An 8,578-nucleotide genomic window follows, 5' to 3' on the forward strand; every position below is an offset into this window, starting at 1 on the left:
GACAGCAGGGACAGGGCTGAGCTCTCCCAGACATATTTGCTTCAGACTTACTTTGAAAGGGTATCCTGGTGGTGATAGAGGAGCTGAATTCAACAGGCAGCCTCACCTGAGCCTCACAGCAAGTGGATGGCACAACCAAATAAAAGGTACCTATGCCCTAAAAGTCTGAGTGTGTCCATCAAAAAAGGGATAATCCTGTGAAGGGGGAAGTCCCACGGCTCGCACTTACAGAAAATCACTTTTTCTTAGGTTCAAAGGGAAAAGAAACAAACCAAAGCTGGACACCACATTTAGGTTTGAGGTTACAGTATGTTAGAGATTGGTTCAAATGTTTTCAGGTTTGGTTCTTGTTTCAGGTTTTGGGGGCTTTTGCTTTTGCCTGTTTTCTCCTGAAGTCCCCCTCCCACCTTCAACTGTCAACCTGACAGGTTTCTGGAATTGAGTCCTTTTGAGCTTTGCTTCCTGAAAGCCCTGACTTTGCATTTCCCATGTTAACATCTCATTTGTGTGTACACTAGAGTGAGCTATGCCTGTGGATGCATCAGCAAGGACAAATACATGGCTGTGTCTAAATAAGCAAATCTGGCAAAAAATGTTGGCTTTGGCAAGAAAACCACTCCAGCATGAGGAGTGGCCAGTCTACAGGTTGTTCAGCAAAACCTTGCTGCAGATAGAGGTTTTGGAGGCTTTTTGTACTGATCTCTCTCCTGAATACATGTACACTGAAGCCAGCTAGCGCTTTTTAACACACATATGGGCATATTTTTTCAAAGGGTTGGAAAAAGAAGGGGCCCTGACAATGCTCTTCTGACCATAGAATTTCTTGTTGCAATGTACAAGGAATAAAGCTTCTTATCTCCTTACTGTTAGTCTTAGATGTTTCATTATTTCTTTTTTCTCTTTTTTATTTTTCTCTTTTATTTTTATTTTTTTTCATTTTCTTTTTTCTAGGTGGAGGATTTTTTTTATAGATCGGTCTAAACCATATCTGGTGTATAAAATTTCATCCCAGCAGAGCTAATGCCTTTAAAATGAAGCCTAACCACAACCAAAGCAGAGGACAATGCCTAACAGCGCTGATTACAGGTAGTGCTTTCAGCTGTGCTTTTAACAGAGGTTGTAATTCTGCTCTTTGGGCATCACTCCCATTGAAATCAGTGTTGCTGTTTATATACAAGTCTATGTCAGAATGACAGTGACACCTACAAACACTGTGCTTGTCCATATGGAGAAATTGCAGGTAGGAAGCTGGGCTGCAGGATAGCAGCATGCTCATTAATTCTAATTAACTTCTCATTTACATGCTGTTAATGGGCAGGGGGGTGTGATTTCCCTTACTTGACTCTCAAAGACAGGAGAAGTCCAAACACAATGGCTTGGGTGAAATTATGTATGACAGCCTGAGCTGATTTCATGGCTGGCTTTTGCCAACAGAGACCTGTCCCTTCTCTCTGCCTGCAGTCCACCAGATCTTACTGCTGATGCTGGTGCTTGGGCTCATGAAATCATAGTCATAGAACAGTTAGGGTTGGAAAGGACCTTAAGATCATCAAGTTCCAACACCCCTGCCATGGGCAGGGACACCTCACACTAAACCATATCACCCAAGGCTTTGTCCGACCTGGCCTTGAACACTGCCAGGGATGGAGCATTCACAGCTTCCCTGGGCAACCTATTCCAGTGCCTCATCACCCTCACAGTAAAGAGCTTCCTCCTTATATCCAATCTGAACTTCCCCTGTTTAAGTTTTAACCCATTACCTCTTGTCCTGTCACTGCAGTAAATGGTCTCCCTCCTGCGCCTGCTGCTGGTGCACAGCTCTGCAGGACATCACAGCAGCTGTGGGCTGTCCATGCCAGGGCTGAGCCATCCTGCTCCTGGGCCCCCTGCATGCAGCAGTGTCCCAGCAGCACAGTTGGCTCCAGGGGGGCTGGAGACAGGCACAGCAATGCCACATCCCAGTAAGTTTCTACAACTCACAAAGATAGCCAAGAAAAGCAAGTTTATTTAATCTTTTTTCTTTGCTGGGTTAGTGTGTTGAATGAGATTCCAAGGGGGCACTGAGGGGTGAATGTTCCTGGGTGAGGTTTGTCCCTCTCTCTTATCAACCTTATGGAAGTAATTCTTGGTAATTTGGCAAGCCTGCATCTCAGAAACCAAGCACCATGTAAATCAACTGTGGATTACTGAAATCAAAACAACATTCTGACAAGCAAAACCCATTTACAGGTTGACAGCCCTTAGTCGCATTAATTCCTCAAGTGGCCAGGACAAACACCTAGCAGACCTCATGTAGAAGGCAGATCTGAAGAGAAGCTTCTCAAACATGCTACTTCATACCTTGATTATTTCCTTTTACACATGCATTTTCGCATCCACAGTTCATCATGTTAACACATATGCTTAAATATTTACTTGCTTATGTTTGCACTGTTGTCAGTTTCTCATTGTCACTGTGGTTTTATGATTTGGACAGCTTGAACTTCCGTGGACCTCTGCGAAAACTCTACGACTGAAGTCCTCAGATCTTGTCTCAATGTACTCCACTCTGAAGCAAACTCAGAGCTTTACGCTTTTTTCCCCATAAAACGCAAGGGCAAGCTCTGTTCCCCAGGTATGAGCAGTACCGTCCTGTTTGGGTAAGAACCAGACTGAAAATCATCTTCCCCATGATGCAGTCACTTGTGCCAAACAGCAAAATGCCTGATTAGGCAGGCTTTGCAGGGACCCAGCTGTCCTCAGCTGCACTCTGGCACTGCTGATGGAACAGGGATCGCAGGTGCCCTGCCTGTGGGAGAAACAAGGCTCCAGGAGCCTCGTGAGGCAGGAGAACAGGGCAGGGACTGTGCTGTAAACACGCACTCCGGTGTACTACACAGAGCACTCTGAGGCAAGGCAGGGCCCTTTTCAATGCATGCTCATTGCTATATTTAAATCTCTTCTGTGTAATAGCACAAAGAACAGAAAATACAGCTCAGCATGTGCTGCCAGGTGCTGCATTTCAGTAGTGTCTACCCGCTCGCTCGCCTTGTGCAGCAGCCAGTGCTGCTGCATGTGGTGCTGTATGGTCCTTGCTGCAGAGAGGGTCGTCAGGATGAGGCCATCTCAGCCAGAGTCATACTCCCGTGCTGACAGTGCTGCTGTGCCCTGCCAGCCTACGCTGCTTGTGAAAATAGAATCAACAGCCCCCTTATTAGCCAGCAGAAATTTACAATGCAACCAGGACAAATAGTAATGTACAGCACAGTACAGCCAGCGACAAAGACTGAGTCACCTATGTGCTGAAATAGCTGGTGTGAAGGTTAAAAAAACAAAATCACTCTGTGTCTTCTTCACAACCTGGTGCTGCCAAGGGCTGTGACTCACTGGCAGTGAGAGCTGGCACAGCCATTGCAGGCAGCACAGCCTGATTTATTGAGGAGAACCAATGTATCTACTGCTTTGCCTTTGCACACTGGGGTGGAAACCATGGGAGATCAGGTTTTCCTTTATGAGCAGGTGATCCACCTCTGCTGCAAGGGAAGAGCTTGCATATCTAGCCTGGGGAGTAAGAAGTGGATGAGGCAGTGTGAGTGAATGAGGGAGTGAGAGTGAGTGCCAGCTTGCATGCCATGAGGCAGAGACCTCTTCACTTTTTCCTGTGTGGACCATAAGAGCACACTGGGCTCTTCTGCATGGTGGTTACATAAACAGTGATACCTCAAAACAACAAAGCACTGAGTGGCTTACATACAGCAGTTTGCTGTGAAGGTAATTGAAGAAGGTTAATCCCAGATCATTAAGGCAAATTTGTATTTGGCAAGAAGCCCTGGTGGTTTGAGCAGTAAAAATCAAATATCCATGCAGTAATCTGATTGAAGTTACAATGTGGGTCCATTGTACATTTACTTGAATTCATTTCCCACATTTCCCCCTCTCTGAGTTCAAAAGATTTGTTTATCTTGATTTGTCACTCCTGACTTACTATGGCACAGCAGACATAGTACCTGTGCTTTCTAATGCACTGTATCACCAATGCACATTACCTGTCTGTGCATGGCCAGTGCTGCCTGCCCTAGGTGTTGCTGAACACTGGTCCCAGCTGGGCACTGTGCTTGTGATACTTGTTTGGCCCCCAGCACACTTTGATAGCAGTGACTCTGCCTAGGTCTTAGGACAGCCAAGTTTAGCTCTTCAGATTACTGAGATAAGGAATCTGGATTTGATTTCTGACATTTGTGGAGTGACAATGGGAAACAGAGTCTGTCTGCTAGCTTGGATGTTACCTGACTGCAAAGCTCTTAGCCCTCTGAAAGGCCTGCCACAGCATACAAGCCACTTTTGAAGGCCAGAAGACCACTGGCCTCTGGAGCATGTCTCACACTGGACAGGCTGCAGAACAATGGTGCACCAAGCCCAGAGCACTGTATAGGAGCAAAGCCTGGCTCTGAGCCCATCTCCCAGGTTTAAATTGGCTTCCACAAGGTCCAGTGATGAATTCCTTGGGTCTAGGGTAGTGAAGGAGCATAGCACCTAGGGGATGATGCCTGGGAGGGACTGCCTGCAAACCTTGGCTGAACACAGGCAGAACTGAGCCCAGCATGGGAACACTGGCTGAGGTTTCCTCCTTCAGTTGGCCTGAGCACCAGGGCATGTAGAATGTCAAACCCTCCTTGAAGGGTCTAGGACGTAAGAGGGGCAGGCTCCCTACCATGCTCGGAGGGGTTGGTGCTGTCTGTCCTGCCATGATGAAATTAGATTGCACAAGTGAAACCTGCTCTTGTTTCCTGGAAGTCCTTTTATTTTCTTTTCTGTAAACAAACCATACTTGAGCTCTAATCTGTGCTGAGATGAAGCATTTAACTTCTTCAAATCTTGCCAGCTTTACAGTCTGAAGGCTGGGGACAGCTAGGGGGAAAAACAAGAAGTCTCTTGAGCTGTGGGGTTATTTTTATTTTCCTTTGTAAGATTAAAGTGTTTTTCTGTGACCTGAAACTGTTGGATTTTCCTCTTTCCCCACAAAGTTTTTTTTCTTTTGTTACTGATGTTGTGTAGGAGACAGTTTGTGTCAATGGCTTCTCAGGCCTGGGATCTCTTTAGTAAGGCTACCTTCTGCCCTCCTCTTGCATAAAAAAAGAGTTGTCATTTACTTCCACTGATGAACAGATGAGTGCCATCAGCTGAATTCAATTAATTACTATATATACTATATATACTATACCTTGTATTCCACATGCTGCTATTGGAGCCATAAAATGCTGACAGGATAAAATGGCCTCTAGTTGTGCCAGGAAGGTTTGGACTGGATATCAGGAAAAAGTTCTTCACTAGAAGAGTTGTCAAGCGTTGGAACTGGCTGCCTAGAGAAGTGGTGGAATCACCATCCCTGGAGGTTTCTAGGTGTGTAGATGTGGCCGTCAGGGACATGGTTCAGTGGTGGACTTGGCAGTGCTGGTTAACAGTTGGACTTGATGACCTGAAAGTTTTTTTCCAGCCTAAGGTTCTACGACTCTATGAAAAACTTTCCTAAAAAATGCTACTCTGCTTTGCAATGGGATCGTTTCTCTGACAAAGATGTTTTTAGGGCACTTGAGCAACCATTGTTTTTGGTGATGTACGTCTCTGGAACCACATCTTGGATGCTTCCTATTCAACCTGGACATTCCCATATTAAAAGCATGCAAGTGTGTTTTTAGTTCAGATTAACAGAGATGGGAATGGCTATTCATATTAAAAACAATAAAAGGGATCTCAGTTCTGTAGGAGGGACTGCGCTTATGAATCCCCTTCAGAGAGCAGGCGCTATGTTTTGGTTTGTAGTATTTACTCAGCTCTGCCCTTTCTGGTATTTCTCTGAGATGTTTGTTTTTACCAGTCACTAAATAATCAAAATAATGATGTTTGACTTCGCTGGAAGTGTGTTTCTGTAGTGGTGGGTTTGCATTTGGAAAAAGTTGGTGATGTCAGTGGGTCTACAGGAAAAATCTAGCAGTGACATATTTGAACAGCCTTCCATTTGAGTACAAAGGATTTCTACCACAAGTGCTGATTAGTGAAATGAATTTATGTAGCACATAATAAACTGTGAAATTTCACTTGTCTTTTCTGCCTTTTTACTAATGCTTTTGTTGTGAAAGCAAAGGAAAAATGTGGTATTTGTGATGCTGTCACATCTTCCTCTTTTCCACAATACTTATTTTTAGCAGAATTTAAAGACCATTCCTTATTAAACCCAGGTTTCCCTCTTGCCATAGTTTAAGCCCAGCCAGTAACTCAGAACCACACAGCCGCTCACTCACTCCCCGCTTCTTCCCTCCCTGCTCCTGGAGGGATGGGGAACAGAATGGAAAGAATATAACTCCCACAGTTTGAGATAAGAGCAGGCCACTAAGGTATAACACAAAACCACTACTGCTACCACCGATAATAATAATGATAAAGGAAATAACAAGGGGAGAGAATACAATTGCTCACCACCCACCAACCAATACCCAGTTGAACTCAGGACAGCTCTTCAGGCTCCAGTGCTTCTTCTATCCATTTAAACCTGTTTCTGGAGCATATATAGCTGAAATACTGAAGGCCTATTAAAAGTGCACAAGAAACCTTATTCCTATGGGGATTTTCCTGTGAATTAGTGGGCTTATATTACCTGCTACAGTGCTCAAAGAAAGAAGTCTTTGCTGAACTGTGACTTTAATATGTACAAGTCCTTCAAGTTTGTTAGTATCCTAAGGATGCATAATACCTCTTCCCTTGAAGTAATGGTTTCCAAGAATCAAGAATGTGTGCTTAGGGAAGCTTTAAGTGATGGAAAAAATATGACTCCTGCCCCGATCAAAGCAAAACAAAGCACTTAACCACTACATTCTTTGTTATTGCAGTGTTCTCATAATCGGGGAGCTCTCTGAAGGAGAAGATACTGAGAGGCAGGATACCTAGAAAAAGAGAAGGAGCTCTGACCGAGAATAGCATCTCGAGTGAGTTCAGCTGTCCAGCTAAAATCTAGGCAGCCTTGATGAAGCAATCAGCTGCTCTGGTTTCCTCTGTGGGTAAGAAGGGGTTATGATGCCTCCTTGCTACAGAATGGGAACTGAAGAGCTCCATCTGTTTCCCTGAGACTGCCCATCTAAAAGCAGGGTTAAACCTTGTGGAACAAATGCAGATGTGGATGTAACAGACTGGAGTTTCATTTTAGTTGTAATATGGCAGAATGGCAGAGATATATATTTAAAAAAAGGAGCAAACATGAATTTAAATGAAAGTGAACATCTGTAACAGGGTTGCTAGTAACAGTAACTCAATAATGATGCAGGATACATGATTAGACTAAGAGTAGAAAGTGTCCATCTGACTTGCAGAGAGACAGTGCCTGCCTGAGATCTAGGACATTGACTTAGGGAAACAAGGTACAAATGGCTGTAATGATATTAATGATAGTAATGATATTAATGTTAGTAATGTAATGATAGTAATAATATTCTTTTCTTCTCTGGATACCATGAAGACACTTGTATGTAAATACATGGTCCTAGTGTCATCTGCATTTGCAGACTGTTACTGTAATCCTGTTAGAAAATGAATGGGTAGAGTACAAATGAGCAGGATTTAAATCAGAGCCCAAATCACAAAACATGTGGACTAGAAACCCCACAATGGAGATATACATAGTCTCAGTTTGACTCAACAGCAAACTAGTCTCTGCCACATCATACAGAAGGAGTTTCTTCTGTACAGAAAAGATGTAACCTCTTTTTCTGGTGCTTGATTTCTCTATAGAATACTACCTGGTTAATTATGTTAAAATAAAACTCTGGTTTATATTGCAATCCATAAGCCAAATTCACTCCTACATCAGTCCATTTGATCCATCTAATCCATCTAATTCAAGGAAGCTATACTGAAGAAAATATGAAGCAACATAGAGGCAAATAATTTCTGATAAAAGGATGTTTTTGCTTTAAATCAAAGTAATTTAAATCAGCAAGCCAGACATTTGCATTACACTTTATTTTTTTCCTTTAAGAAAATCAGGTTTTCATTGGTGTGCAGCCCTCTTGCTGTGATTATTACAGCTAAATATAACCCCTTACACCATACCAGTGTTTGTTTTATTTTGCAGGAGGGTGTGTGGTATCTGTACAAATCTACATCACTTAGTGTTTATTTACTCCCTCAAGCTCTTATTTCCTAAGCAGTTTGTTTTGCTGTCTAACATTTGCTCCAGGCTGGTTTTGTTTGGCCAGTCAGAGTCATGAGGGTTCTGCCCTTCCAGGCTTTAAAGATGGCCCATTCCTCTACCTTGCCCCATCTGAAGCCCAGGTGAGCTGAGGAACTGGAGGAAGAGGCTGGTGGTGGGTGCCTCCTGGAGGAGGAGGGACTCAGAGTTGGGAAGGCAAATTATCCCTCTGTCTCTCCTGCCAGGGCTGGTGGATGCTCTGCAGAGCCTGTTTGGTTCTGGTGGTGCTTCCGGCAGATGCTCCCTGTTTGGACGCTTGGCTGTGACAGCCAACATGTGCAACTTAAGTGGTCTTTCTTGAATTTTCTTTATATAACTGAGCTTGATACATGACATTCAGCTGAGTCTGAAATGACAGTG

The sequence above is a fragment of the Neopsephotus bourkii genome, unplaced genomic scaffold (genome assembly GCF_033783945.1).
Source record: "Neopsephotus bourkii isolate Nb327-2 ecotype Australia unplaced genomic scaffold, CSIRO-AGI_Nbou_v1 NB_214, whole genome shotgun sequence".
Classification (NCBI taxonomy): Eukaryota; Metazoa; Chordata; class Aves; order Psittaciformes; family Psittacidae; genus Neopsephotus; species Neopsephotus bourkii.